Genomic DNA, 16,253 nt, shown 5'->3' on the forward strand with positions numbered 1-16,253 from the left:
TTTCGGATTCTGTGTCTCCCTCTCTCTCTGCCCCTCCCCCGTTCATGCTCTGTCTCTCTCTGTCCCAAAAAAATAAATAAAAAATGTTGAAAAAAAAAATTTAAAAAAAAAAAAAAAAAAAGATGACTAACAAAGCAAAACCCAACTCTGTGCTCTGGAAGAGAAAGACAAGTGGCAAAGGCATTCAGAAAGGATAAAAGTTAAAGGATGTGAGAAGTCATACTAGGCATATCTTGCTATCAGACAAAGTAGAATTCTAGCCAAAAAGCAATAAACGGGACAAAGAAAAATACGTTTTAATGCTAAAGGCTATAATTCACAATGAAAATATCGTAATTATTAATATCTATGCACCTGATAACACATGGAGTGTGCCAAGCAGATGTTATAGGAGATGAAAGGAGAAATGTGCAGACACATGCTGGAGATTATAAAACACAGTTCAGCTAGAGACAGAGGGAAAAAAAAATCATATTAAATATCTATAGAAATTGGGGCGCCTGGGTGGCGCAGTCGGTTAAGCGTCCGACTTCAGCCAGGTCACGATCTCGCGGTCCGTGAGTTCGAGCCCCGCGTCAGGCTCTGGGCTGATGGCTGGGAGCCTGGAGCCTGTTTCCGATTCTGTGTCTCCCTCTCTCTCTGCCCCTCCCCCGTTCATGCTCTGTCTCTCTCTGTCCCAAAAATAAATTAAAAATGTTGAAAAAAAAAAAATTAAATATCTATAGAAATAAAAAGAAATAAGAAAGAAATAAAACTAATGTAATACAACAGAAGTAAATTAATAAGGATAAAGATCAGACATGAGTTAGGAAGCTACAAAGTAATAAATACATCACGATGTCATAAATACATCAACAAGCTGTTGTTTTGGGGGGAAACATTCACAAAGTTAAGAAACGTTAGCAAGAAAAAAAAAGAAGGATAAATATACAAATAAAATGAGACAAAGGGGAAATCGCTATTAAAATAGAGAATTTTTTTAACGTCTGAAACTAATAACTTGCTAACTTTATATAAATAAATTTGACAACCTAGATAAAATAAATAATTTTTAGGAAAATATAATTTACCAAATCTGAACTTTACGAGATGAAAAATTTGAAGAACTCAATTGCTATAGAAGTTATGGAGCAAATTATGTGTTCTCACCAAATAATACACCATGGTTTCACTGAGGAATTTAACAATCCTGTATAGTCAGGTAATCCTCAGGCTGCTTAAACTATTACAGAACATGGAGAAAGAATTACAATTTCTAAATTCTTTTTATGAAGCAAATTCAACATAGATGTCAATATCTGATAAATATTGCCCTAAAGAGAAAACGATAAATCAATTCGACTTATAAATGCTGATATAAAAATCTTAAATAAAATATAAGCAAACCGTATATTAAGAAAATGTCATCGTGGCCAAATGGGATTCCCTCCAGGAAAGAAATCAGTATTAGAAAGCTTAATAATATGAGTATGTAATTCGTGATATCCATACGTAAAGAAAGCAATACATGTCGTTTCCACAGCCCTGCGGTGAGACCCTGCAAACCCCACTCCTCCTTGGCCCGCTGTTAGTCTCTGCCAATAGGGGGCGCTGAAGGGAGAGTGCGAGGCTGGGGGATGGGAGCCAGAAGTTTGCTCCCTTCTGTCTACTCTCTCCTCCTACCCATGTCATCCCAGTCGTGTTTCTTCACCTCACAGCCATTGGGGTTTTTCTAGTAGCAGCTTTCAAATTCAGCTGGCTATTTTTCCAGAGCTTGCTCCTCCAGACTGGCCAGCACCACCCTCCTCAGAGGTCTGGATTCCATGGGGTCCCTCCTTTTCCCTGTGTTCCCCCAGCCCTAGGTGTGGTAACTACATCCTGCAGTTTCTGCTACCTCCCAGATGCCTTAGTAGTCCTCTTGTCTTTTCTATTAGTTAACAATTTAAATTTGTGTTAAATTCTCTTTATTAAAACCACAGGCATGGTTTCTGTGTCCATTTGACAAAATCTGACACCTATTTCTGATTTGGGAAAATATTCCAAAAGAAAGAAAATATTCAACTAAGGAAGAATTGGTGGATACTTATTTGACAGATATATGATTTCATATATATGCATCTCCACAGGACAGTGGTATCCTTCTGGATGGGGAATAGACGTTCCTCCACTGCCTGCTGTGTTGGGAGCAGTAGGCAGAGAACTAGACAAGAGAATGAGAACAAACGACCTGTAGATGCCATCTCCTGATGTGAACCTTTTATGTAAGAAACAGAGGGAAATACGGATATAAGCGTATCTTCTCATAGCTACAAAATGAAATACTGAAGAAAACAAACCCAAACCTAATTTTAAAATGTGTTACATAACGAGGGAAGGAGAAATGAGGTACAGAGGATAGGAATGGAAACTAGGTTTCTCAGAATATACCCAATTACAGTTTTGACTTTGGGAACATGTTTTATATACTTTAAAAAATGAAATTAAAAAGCAATTCCTAGGGGTGCCTGGGTGGCTCAGTCGGTTAAGTATCTGACTCTTGACTTCGGCTCAGGTCATGGGCTCATGGTTTGTGAGTTCAAGCCCCACATCGGGCTCTGGGCTGGTAGCACAGAGATTCTGTCTCCCCCTCTCTCTGCTCCTCCCCTGCTTGCTATCTCTCTCTCTCAAAATAAATAAAAAGACTAAACTTAAAAATAAAAAAAGCAATTCCTAAAACAATCTGAAACAAATACACCTAATTATCTAGTTGGTCAGTAACACAACCATACAAAAAGTTGCTTGTAGTGACTTTAGAACATCATTTGACTGATTGAACCTTCATGGAGCCCTGAGATGACAGCACAGAGCCTGCTTGGAATTCTCTCTCCCTCTCTCTCTCTGGCTCTCTCTTTCTCTCAGTGAATAAATAAATAAACATCAAAAAAAAAAAAAAAAAGAGTTGCTGTTTCAGAAACGTGCTTTCTGTTCTGCAATCCACATCAGCAAAAGGATCCCTCCGGAGCCATACCTCGCTGTCCTCCCATCTCAATTCCAAATCTAAGTCTCGCATGGGTGCGTCTGATTGGTGGGCCATACAGCCCATCTGGAATCCCAAATGCAATGGTGACTGAGAAATATGGCCTTTAGCTTTCTATTCTGCACACGGGTCTGCACACTAGCTGGAAAAGGAATTAAAAAAATCAATCCGTACGATCTATGACCTCATAAACTCAGACCTTTCAAATGTCTTTGATTAGCCTCTTGAAGACTTGGTGTCATAGCAACATAGGAATTTTTCAAAAAAACACATTCTAGAAATCCATTACAAGATTATACCGAGTAGCTAAAAGTTATGTTTCATCAGAGTATGTGTTTAAAGTCTATGAGGGGAAGGACTAGTTCCAAAATATCCACTGTGCCCTAGGTAGCAGCAGGGTCATGGAGTCACTCGGGCAATCCTGCCTTGACTGCAACTCAGCCACACACTGAGGACTCTGGTTTGGAAAGGGGGGCATATAATGTGTTGCTTTCTACACGCTCCTAATGGGATGGTAATTTTATTATTATTATTAATATCCCCCCAATTCCACTCATTATAAACTCTCCTAGGAATAATCTTTAAGATGTGTCTGGATGAAAAAAAGGAAATAAAAGCTAAACTTCTAAAAATACAAACATCCAAGATCCCTAGACCCAAACCACCCACAGTACTTCCAGGTATCAGAGAACCGGTCTCAGCTGGGAGGCCGAGTCTAAAATCATTGTTGGCTGATGAATTTCATACTGGATCAATTACCCGGCCCAAGTTCTGTCACTGCATCCTGTGTGTGAGTAAATACCCTGAGTATATGCACATCACACACACACACACACACACACACACACACACACACGGTGCTCTTCACAGCAGCAAGAGTTGGATAATCTCTGATTCCACTTACTGGCTGTGTACCCTCAGACAAGCTTTTTAACCTGCGCCATAATCTCCTCATCTGTAAAACGAAAGTAACAATTGTTACTTTCAAATGAGTTGATAAAAAATAAAATGCTTTGAAGGCTATCTGACACCTACTACGTGCTATATCATGCTGATTATTTTCCTTATCATTATGCTTACTACCACTGTCACCCTGTCTTAGCAGATATCAGACTCAGAAAAACAGACTCTAAATGTGTGCAGTGTTCATTGGTCACAAATACTGGCCGAACGTCTGAGTTCTGAGATCATTTCTCTCCTTTGGGAAAAAAAAAAAAGGAAAATGTTGCCTATCTAGTAAATAATATACTTTGAATTCTTTATTCGTGTTCAAAGGAAAAAAAGAAAGAAAATAATTTTCCACAGCACAGAGCCGCAGACTGAGAAGACAGGCCCGTTCACTTTGGCTATGGCAAAGACCTGTTGTTCCAGAGAGTGGAACGAGGTGCCTGTCTCACCCAACATTGTTCTTGGGTCCTGGAAACATGGCAATTAAAAATATATTCGACTAACCAAATAGATGCAATGTTTTCTTTAGCAGTGATCAACTCAGCCCAGGCTCCTCTCTAATCTGTCAGGCAGGTCTGGACACCATCCATTGCTCAGAAGTAACAGACCCTGGTGCTCCTGACAAGTCATGGAGGCTGGACCAGCCAGCCAGCCAACTCAGAAGCAAAGGTGTCTCTACCATAAGCACATTAATTAAATCAATTAGGGGGCACCCGGGTGGCTCAGTCAGTTAAGCGTCCAATGCTTGATTCCGGCTCAGGTCATGATCTCCCAGTTATGAGATAGAGACTCACATTGGGCTCCGTGCCGGGTGTGGAGCCTGCTTAAGATTCTCTCGCGCTCGCTCTCTCTCTCTCTCTCTCTCTCTCTGCCTCCCCTGTTCACGTTCTCTGGCTCTCAAAAATAAATAAATAAATAGATGATAGATAGATAGACAAACAAAATCAATTAAAATTAGAACATGAGAGGAAGGCCTCCTGTCTGACACTTAGACACTGACACCTCAAAATGTAAGAATTTCAGTAAGTGAAAAGAGATAAAGACGGAGAATCCTCAAATCTCACTGGTAATGGGGACAGGGAGAGGGCTGGAGAGGGCTCAGAGTAGACAAAGTCATGTGGTTTCTGCAGAATAGCCTCTACATCTACTATGCGAGGCTCCCCTCCTTTCCCTGTGCTTATTTCTAAAATTAAAAATAGAATTAAAGGCCAATACCTAGAAATAAGCGTAAAGGATTTACAAATCATAGGTGAAACTCAGATGACCCCATCACATTCAGACTTGAAAGTGAGGAAACATTTTCCAACATATACCTCAGTCTTTGCAGAATTTTTTCATCTTTGAATAAGGAGACAGAAAGCTCTCAATAAAGTAACACTTTATGCAAATACTCAGTTTTTCCAGAACTGGAATAAGGAAACAGAATCGGTAATAATAAACTCAAGCTTTTTTGCCCTCCAACAACTACCACAGACGAAAATTTTACAGAGGACAAGAATTTCCAGCCAAAGTAACTAGATTATTTTTACCACCTGGACATGCAACTTTTTCCAGCTTGTGGTATATTGTTAGAAGTTTCTCAACAAAATAAAATTGCCTTCTGAGGAATGCTATTTGAAGACTTTTGGGTAGGCGTGCCTGGGTGGTTCAGTCGGTTGAGCAACTGACTTCGGTTCAGATCATGATTTCGCAGCTCATGAGTTCAAGCCACATGTCGGGCTCTGTGCTGACAGCTCAGAGCCTAGAGCCTGCTTTGGATTCTGTGTCTCCCTCTCCCTCTGCCCCCCCCCCGCCCCCGTCTCTCTCAAAAAAATGAATAAACATTTAAAAATTTTTTTCTTAATTTAAAGATCTTTGAGTATAAAACATATCAAGCAACCCTTCACAAAGGAAATAATGCCTAGAAAATGTGTAATGGAATAAACTAAAAAGTCGGAGGGCCTATACTGGACTGAATCTTATACTATTTGCATGAAATATCAGAATTTCAGAATATCAGAAATATCATGAAATTACAGACTATCAAAATTTCAAGAGTCAATAAGTCAATATTTTTAATATGTACCTTCAAGATACCCCACATATAGGATTGGTTTCTATGTTTGCTATGTTTGCTATTCCACACACTTACAACACACATATATCACCTTATTTGTATCATTTATTGTTTTATGTTTTGTGTGTCGTGGGACCATAACCCTGTATATGTGGTTTTTATCTATAGTAGAAAAGGAAAAATAAAGAAAAAAACCTCTAATAGAGAAAAAGTGACTTATGGTTCTTTATTAACTATAAAACAAGAAACATTACTCATCTCTAAAGTAGATGATAATTTTTGTTGAACAAGCATTAATCTGGTTAAAGAGATATATGACGCGAAATTACATAAAAGTAAAAAATGTAAACAGGTGAAGAAAAGTCAGCATTTCTCCTTAGGCCTTAAAGAAATCACACAAAAGCAAGAAGTTGAAGCAATAAACACAATTGTAAACTCCATCCTTGAAACAGTAGGGAAAAGGCTGAAGTTATGAAACACAAAGTAGGCAGGTCTTCTGGAAGCACTTAAGGTCAAACTCAGGACAACGCAAAAAGAAACGCAGTCTGCAGCTGCAAGTCTTTAAAACTAAAAATCTGCAGAAGCAGAGTTCTCTTGGGTGAGGGATCCAGATGGAGGTGCAAGATCCATCACTGATTGCTTCCAAGGGGTTGGGGGAATGGCTTGTGATGGGAGCCCTCCTGAGCCTGGTTTGGTCCCCGGAAGGCTGCATCACAGACCAGGCTGAGTGAAGAATCACAGGGCTAAGCCATATTTGCAGGAAGCAGACAGTCTATAAGGCAGAGGATAAACAAGAAGAAAAAGAGACATGAACAGCTCTTTAGCCTCCGTTCTCTTTTGGCTGAGAAGAAGGAATGGAGCAGTGGCCAAAAAATTAAAACCGTGTTCTCAGAAAGAGAGACGTGAAAGAGAGCTACCAACAGTCCAACAGAAGAGTGAGCAAATAACATGGTTCACGGAAACAAAAACTCAAATGCTTTCAAACCTGCAAGAATCGTTTCAATCTCTTAAAAGGAATGCAAAGTAAAGCTATAGTGATATGTTCCACTTATGAGATTGGCAAAATTCAAAAATTGTGATAGCAACCCGTGTGATCGGCAGTGTGGGAACAGACTCTCACATGTCGCAGGGGGGACCGAGAGCAAGCTGGCAACCGCTCGCAACATGGGAAATCCTTTGACCCAACAATGCCACTTCTAGGAAGTGAGAAATGGCAAATTTTTTGAACATCGAAAGTGCAGAAACCATCTAAATATTCATAATAAGGGAGTGAATAAATTGTGGTGCAATCATAAAGCGGAATTTTATGCAACTTTTTAATACATTTTTTTAATGTTTATTTATTTATTTTTGAGAGAGAGAGCACAAACGGGGGAGAGGCAGAGAGAGAGGGAGACCCAGAATCTGAAGCAGGCTCCAGGCTCCGAGCTGTCAACACGGAGCCTGACGCAGGGCTTGAGCTCACAAACCACAAGATCATGACCTGAGCCGAAGTCAGATGCTTAACCGACTGAGCCCCCCAGGCGCCCTTATCGTGCAACTTTTTAACAGAATAAAGCAGATCTGTACATACTGAATAGAAGTCTCTCAGAGATACCGTGTCAAGTTTAAAAAAAAAAAAGAGAGAGAGAAAAAAGATCCAGAAAACTATTTTGCTGTGCTTCCACCTGCATATTAAAACATAAATACATACATAATTGCTCGTGTGTATAGAGAAATATGTTTGGAGGCTGGCAGCAGTCGCTATGTGTAGCAAGAGAAAAATAGGTGGTGAGAGCACTAAAACAGGAGGCTCCCAAACTATTAAAAAGTGTGTGTGCATGTATGTGTGTGCACGTGCATATAAATAAAAGAAACATTGAAAATTCCCACAAAGCATTCACTACAGTTCTACCTGTATTATAAGATTGAAGGTGATTTTTTTTTCTTTTTAAAAATTTTTTTAAGTAGGCTCCACACCCAACGTGGGGCTTGAACTCACGGCCCTGAGATGGAGAGTTGCATGCTCTACCGACTGAGCCAGCCAGGTGCCCCAAAGTAATTTTTTTTTTCTTTGTCGAGTTTCAGGTTTATAAATATCCCGCAGTGGCATTAAGTGCTTTGAAAAAAAAAAAAAACAAAACAAAAAACAGAGTTTGTTTTCCTCCTAAAATTCTCCCTTATCTCCACCAAACAAAAATACCTGGTCAGTTCACTCAGTGAAAATACATCTTTTGCTTGTGTGGCTCTCCAGGCGGCCCAGGCAGGTCACTGAAATGTCCTGCTCTCCGTGCTCAGGTGCACCAGACGGCCCAGCAAGCCCCATACCCCCCGTGCTCCGCGAGGTCCTGCAGGCCAAAGTATTGGGGGGCAGAGCTCCACTGATTGTTTCCCTCAGGTAAAGGACTCCCCCAAATGGTGCTGCTATCAGAATGAACGTCTTGGAGTTATTTTGGTTGCATTCCTGGCCTTAAGAGACAGGTTTCCTGTTAATGCTGTTTTGACTGACATTGTTTGGGTCTCTCCAGCAGGAGACCAGATTTAGATCAAACGCACAGGATTCTCCTGCTGAAACAAGAAGGGCCTGCAACATCCAGGGAAATCAAAGTCCCCGTTTTGAGAGGGTGGGAAACGGGACTGGGGTACTTTCTCTGCTGCCCTGGGAGGCCTCGATGAAGAAAGTCCCGCCTGCCCGGAGCCACACCAAGCCAAGGCCACTGTGTCAGCAGCTTAGAGGTCAAAGCATCCTGGGCACCCCCCAACGGAAGGCAAGACCCCCTTCGAGGCCCTGGGCCAGCATAAGGAGGCTCACGCACCTACAGTCCAAGCACCAGCCCTAGCAGGGTCCCTGTGCAGAGACTTTCCGAGGGCTGTTTAGAGCCTGCCATTGGTGAGCAGCTGTTTAACCTAATATGTTCTTAGGAAGCCTGGGAATATAGAACAAAAGAAAACATGAACCACGGCCTGTCCTGGCCCCTCTCAAACTTGATCAACCTGGAAAATGCCCCTAGAGACCAATAAGGGGCCTGTGCATCCCAAAGGTCTGGGGCGCTTCATTCTCAAAAGGAAAAAAAAAGTGTTATCTCCCAGAGCAGGAGGCACTGAGCCGGTCTGCCTGCTCAGCCCAAGTGGAGAGAGAGGGAGCCTATGTGTACACGCACCTCTGTGAGGTGGCCCTCGGGCCATTATGCCCTGGGCTGGCCCTGGCCTCTGTGGCAGGTCAGAAGGTGCCAAGCTGCGAACCAGAGTCCCTGGAGCAGCCGAGTGCTTCAATCCGTATTTGGGCTCCGTGCTCCCTTTGCTAGGGCTGGGGGAGTGGCGGCCGAGACTGAATTTTCACAAGAACATTCATTTCCACAGAGTAGGTCGTGATTAACAGTGAAACCTTTGAAATGGGCTGGAAGTTGGCTGTAACCAGCTGACATTTTGTTTTCGAAAGAGCCAGGCAAATTTGTTTCCAAGGCCTTTCACTTCGAATCTTTGTTTGCCTGTGGACCTGGGAACCGGCATCTCCAGGCTCTTTCCTAATGAAATCCTAAATCATCCAGGTGACTACGGGAAGGTAGCCCCAGCTGCCCAGCCTGGGCCTCTGAAAAGCATGCAACTCTTCAGCCTAGAGTCTGGAAGAAGTTGCCATCCACCAGCAGTAAACAAACAGCATTCCGAGGACTAAGTGTAGTTCTTTTTTTTTTTTCTTTGAGACTAGAGGAACCTGGCCAACATGCCTTCTCCTCCCATTGTAGATGACAAACTGTGAAGAAAAGTCTTGGCATGTGGCAAAAGTTCCCCTTCCATTGTGAAGTTAATAAAAGAAAACCATGTGTTCAAACAAGTCGGCCTTTTGCTAACAATCCTGCATCACTGGGCTCCAAATGTCAGGGAAATATCCATGCTTCGGTTCAGCAAGGAGACAAAAATAATGTGGCAGGCTAGAAAGAATTCAGATTTCAGGAGACTGGTTCCACAACACATATGCACATGAAAATGCCTTTTTACCTGATCTAAGGCCCAAACTTTTTATATAAGCGGCCTCCACTTAAAGCTCCACACAGCGTGTGTGTCTATGGGGATGTCGACTCCACCTCCAGTACAAGGGTGGGCCAGGCAGTCTGAAGCCCACCAGTTCACTCCGTTGCCTTTACCAGTCATTGGCTTTCAGGGTTAGTTCAGCCAATGGGACCCAAACGACCCAAGCAGTGGATGTCTCATAACTGCTTAGAATGTTGGACAAAGGGTTTCTGCCCTTGCTCTGACATCATAACACGGAGAGGGAAAGCCTGGAACATTTACCACCAGGAGGAAAACAGTTATAGAATTCAACCCACAGGAATGCAAACAGGTACAGTCACTCTGGAAAACAGTATGGAGGTTCCTCAAAAAGTTAAAAATAGGATGACGCTAGGATCCAACAATCACACTACTGGGTATTTATCCAAAGAATACAGACATACTGATTCAAAGGGACACGTGCACTCCCGTGTTTATAGCAGCGTTATTTATAATAGCCAAGATATGGAAGCAGCCCAAGTGTCCATCGATTGGTGGACTGATAAAATGGTGTATGTATCTACAGTGGAATATTATTAAGCCATAAAAGAAGAATGAAATCTTGCCATTTGCAATGACACAGATGGAGCTAGAGACCATAATGCTAAAGGAAATAAATCAGAGAAAGACAAATACCATGTGATTTCACTCATATATGGAATTTAAGAAACAAAATAAATGAGCAAAGGGGAAAAAGAGAGAGAGGTAAGCTAAGAAACAGACTTAACTATAGAGAACTGGTGGTTACCAGAGGGGAAGCGGGTGGGGAGATGGGTGATGTACAGAATTGTTGAATCACTCTCTTGTTCTCCTGAAACTAACATAACTTTGTATGTTAACTAACTGGAATTAAATAAAAGCTGGGGGAAAAAAGAACTAAGAATTGAGCTCAGAATTAGTGAGCATCTAAAATAGCGTGGCAGCTATGTAATAGTCTGGCGGTTCCTGAAAACATCAACCATACAATTGTCATATGACACAGCACGTCCACTTCTGAGTCTGTGTCCGAAAGGAATGAAAGCAGGGACTCGAACAGATATTTGGACACCTACGTTCATAAGCAGCACTATTCACAATAGCTAAAAGGTGGAAGCCACGTAAGCACCCATCAGTGGATGGATGGATCCACAAAGTGTGATATATACGCGCAATGGAATATTATTCCGCCTTAAGAAGGAAGGAAATTCTGACACATGCTTCAACATGGATGAACCTTGAGAACATTACGGTAATTGAGATAAGCCAGTCACAAAAGGACTAATACCGCATGGTACCACTTGCCAAGGTCTTAGAGTAGTCCAATTCATAGAGATGGAAAGTGGAATGAGGGTTGCCAAGGCTGGGGGCAGGGAGAAAAGGGAAGCTGTTGTTTAATGGGGACAGAGTTTCAGTTCTGAAAAAGGAGAAGAATTCTAGAGATAGATAGTGGTGATGGCTGCACAACAGTGTGAATGTACTTAAAGCCACTGAACTGTACACTTAAAAATAGTGAAGACGGTGAATTTTATGTTATGTGTATTTTACCAAAAATTTTTAATTAAAAAGTAAATAATAAGAATAATAAGAATCATAATTAATCCCACATATAGACTACAGCCAAACTGAGAGACCAACACAGAAACAGACCTAGAGACTCTTGATTAAGCTGGTCCTAAAGTTGGCCATCTCATGAATTTCCATGATGTTTCAGCCTTGGGGGAGGAGTGGCTTTCTGATACTTACAAACTAAGTCATCCTCACTGCAATACTGTACATGGAAGAAAACATTACCAATCATTTCCAGCAAACCAACCCACTGGAGCTTCCAGTCAATCACCTTCCTCTCCATCACTAAATTCCCTGGATTTAGCCAAATGAGAGATCATCCTGTGGATGACACATTCCAGCCCCATCCTTCAACACTTCTCAACCCCTGGACTCACCAAACATCGTCTGCCAGTCCTGGGCCATACCCCAGACTCCTGTTGGAGGTCATCACATAGAACCTCCAAAATCGTATGCTCTGCTGATCTTATGACTTTGCTAAATTAACACCTAAGTGGGACACAAGGTGTGTCAAATGGTGAACCACAGTTCAACAACAGACCACAGAGAAATTTAAATGGAGAAGTTTATGACTCGCGTGTCCTAGAAGAAGTACACGGCACAACTTGAGAGAGACCATAGGGAGAAGATCAAGGCAGAATACAGGCAGAGAGAACAGCAGGACCCGGGGCACGTACCTTTAACAGGGTCCATGGGTGTAGTTCTTTGGAGTTCCTGGATTCAGACTGGAATGGTCCATTCAAAACAGCAGGGTTTTGATAAGCCCTGGGGTTTTGGTATCTAAGAGGCACACAAAGCATGCAGGCCCTGAGAGAAAAGGGAGATTATGGATCACAGGGGCTGTGGGGGAAATCATATCAGGAGTTTACATTTGCCGCTTACTCTTCAAGCTGCTATTCAGAGTAAGTGTTTGCACGAGGGGGCTAGTGTCAGTGTAAGGTCTCTGCAGGCCACTGGCCAGACAAAAGGGATGCCAAGCAGCACCACCATGATGTAGCTTGGCTCAACTCCCAACAGCCCCTTTATCATAATCGGCTGTCCTTATACCCTTCTCACTTTCTCATCCCTTCACACCCACTCTCTGGCATTCAGAGGCTGGTCCCCACTTTCCAGCCTGAACTTGATGATGTAATAGATCAGTTAATGACTTCCCTAAGCTCCTCAGCTCTGTTTGGCAGCCAGTTCCCTCTCCTTTTCCCTAAAGTGGCCCTGCCTTCAATGTTCCAGGCACTGCCTCCCCTCACGCCTTCCCTGCCTATGTTTTCGAGTCGTGTCTCTCCCTCCCTTTCTCTTGCACTCACTCTTGTTTCCAGCTTCTTTCCCACAATCTATAAACATACTCATCTTCCCATGTTTCCCATGGTTAAACAAATACACTTCTTGACCTGTTGTTCCCTTCTAGCCGCCACCTTATCACTCACCTCCCTTCACAGTCAAGCAGCTTCAAAATATTTGTCTGCCTTCCCTGTCTCCACCTCCCAGCATTTCCAGGCTGCCAGTCAGGCTTCCCGCTCCAACCACTCCAATGGAAACATTCCATTAACAACCACTTGCCCTCTTCTCACTAATCCAATGGATGCGCTTTGGCAGTCATCCTCTCACCTGAATTCCCTGTCCCATTTGTGATGGCTTCCTCGGTATTTCCACCTCCCTCAGCTTCTGAGACAATATTGTTTATAGGCTGTCTTTCTACCTTTGTGACATTCCCCCCAAGCCCCTTTGTGAGATCCACTTTCTCTGACTCTCCCTGAGAGGTCTACAGTCCCGCCCAGGGCTCTCTTCTTTTTTTATCCTACGTACCCATTCCAGTGACTTCATCCAATCCCATGTGTGCAGGAAAAGGTTGACTCAGGAGGTCTGGGATCCTCAAACCCTGCATCTCCCAAAGAAAGGTTTGACCCTTGCCCACCTCCTGGAAGAAAACCTCTAAACCCTTACAATAGCCTACCTAGCAAGTGTCTGTTTGCTAGGGTCTTGGGGCCATGCCAGATAGCTTAGGCAAACAACGTGATCTGTGGTGTGGGTCTTGGGTCATTTGACCTCTGGAGGGGCTAGAAGTAGAGTAACCAAGGTCGGTCATGTGGGCACCCTATGCCCTGGACGCACCCAAAAAAAACCCTGGACACCATGGCTCTGGTGAGATTCCCTAGCTGGCAACCCTCCATATGTATTGTCACACGTCACTGTGGGAGTCTACTGGAGGGACCAACAGGAAGCTCATACCTGGACTCTGCCCTCACAGCTTTTGCCTTTGCTGATTTTCATCTCCTCCTTCCACTGTAATAAGCCATTACCATGAGTATAAGAGCTTTTCTGAGTTCTCCAAGTCCTTCTGGTGAGTCACTGGACCTGAGGGTGGTCTTGGAGATGCCCGGCACAACACACTATGTCACCAAGAGTCATATGCTGACGACTCAAGAATCCATATTTTTCCCTGTTCACCCCAGTTCTACACAGACATCATGACCAGATGTTTCAATAGTGCTACAAATTCACACTGTCCAAAATTTATCTCCTTATATTCTGCTCCAAATTCATTTCTCCTCCTGTTTTGCCACAAACCCAGTCAGCCATGTCCAAAATCTGGCAGTTACCTTACACTCCTCCCTCTCCCTTGACTCCCCTGCCAAATCTGTTAAGAGCAGCTTACTGACATCGTGGGGTCCTTCCCTTCTTTCCCCACCACACTGTTCCCCTTGACGCAGGGCCCCGCTGTTTCACCTGGAGCACACAATCAACACTCTCTGGAAAGGTCTCCTTACCTCCAGGCCACACTGTCACAATTCTCTCCACGTTAGACAAAACGAACCATTTAAAAAAGGAAAACCAGACTTTAAGTTCAAGAAGGTGCAACTTAAATGAGTATTACAGTATAATGGATATAAAAACAGTATGAATCTATACTCATGAAGAGAAAGGCCATTAGTGAAAAAGACATTTCAGCAATTTTTAGAGAGTTTAAGAAGTGAATGAGAGCAGGGAAACAGAGAAGTCGGGATGAAAAAAGACACACCCCATTACACAACCCTTCAGAGAAGCTTTGGACTTTGGATCTTTGCGTAAGAGTTGACCAAAATATTTATTAAAAGAAGTTGAATTTGGGACCATCGCAGTGGGGTTGAGGCAGGAGATTCATCCTCTCCTCATTCAGGAATTTCAGGAATCTGCACCTAGGTTCTGGCATTCTGTCCTGAAGTGACACTTGTTCCTTGGCAATCCCCTATCATACAGTGAGAGCATACACCCAAACTGTCCTCATCAGGAAAGAGTCCCACCTGCACAGACAACACTAAGAAAAACTACCACTACCTGTACTAGGCAACTGAATCCTTCATTCCGAAATACGTACTTTTTGATTCGTTACCAGAGGAACACGTGACATTATTTTGGCCTAAAATATTGCTGCAAAACTGGCTTACGTACTTTCCAGTTTAAAATCCTCCAACGGTTCCCCATAGCCCACAAGATAAAATTCCAACTCCTTTCTTGGCATCAAGAACCTCCTAGTCCAGACAATTTTCTCATGCCCCACTGGTATTTTACATTCCATAGATACTGATGATCTGGCAATTTTATGCTTCGTGGCCTTTATCCATGCTAGTCCTCTGCTCAGAATGTATTTCCCCCAATCCTTTCCAGTGGGCATACATTAACATGTCTCAAGATTTAGCCCAAGCGAACCGTAAGTGACACACCCCCCAAAACCATGTAAAATCAGTCCCTTCTACATACATTTCTATCAACGTTCCCATGATACCTTATTGCATTTACAAGATTACTGTCTGTACTTCGTGTTCCATGAGGGCAGAAACCTCTATTCCCAAGGCCCAGAATGTGAGAGGACTTCATAAATCCCTGATGAACAAGTAAGTTCATCATGTAAGGATGGGTTTGTTGTCCACTGTAGGTCTGATACCTACATAAGACATCAGTTGTCTTATGCAAACAGCATGTTATCTATCAGTAAAATACGAATAATAATATTAGCTACAGTGTAGGATTTTTACGAAGATAATAATAACAGATACAATTTATTAAATACAGACGGTGCCAAATATTATCCAAGATACTTATACATTTTTAAAATTCATTTTCATAGTTACTCTGTAAGATCGGTACTTTGTCCCCATTTTTATAGTTGGTGAAATTAAGGTTCAAAAATTAAATAAACTAGCCATTTTAACTTCTATCATCTGGTATACTGTGGGCTCTCAGGAGATGCTAGCTCGCTTTTCTATACCACTCCTCTCTGCCCTATGACATCGAGATAAGATAATGGAGGAAAGAAGGTGTCTGGGCCAGGAGACAGTGTGTGGGGTTAGGGTGACAGTAACATACCAAAAACAAGGAAATTAAGTGAAAGTTTGTATACCGAATGCTAAGATCTTCCCTCTGTCCAGACTTCTTCCCCATCTCAGGCCCGAAATTTCTGCCAGCCAGGCTTTCTGCCACCATGCAGGAGATCATAGTGCCCTCTCTGGACAATTTGACCAGCACCAAAAAAAATGTCATCAAAATGGACCAGCCAGGTCACCCTGCAATGAAGCCAGTGTGCAATAAGCTTGTTTGTGCCCTATTCTGTGTTATGAACACAGAGCCGAGGTTGAGAATAATGGTCAATGTGCATATAGCACATATTATGTGCAATAAACTATACTATGAGGTAGTTTTTTTTTAATTTTT

The sequence above is a fragment of the Neofelis nebulosa genome, chromosome 13 (assembly GCF_028018385.1).
Source record: "Neofelis nebulosa isolate mNeoNeb1 chromosome 13, mNeoNeb1.pri, whole genome shotgun sequence".
NCBI classification, from domain to species: Eukaryota; Metazoa; Chordata; class Mammalia; order Carnivora; family Felidae; genus Neofelis; species Neofelis nebulosa.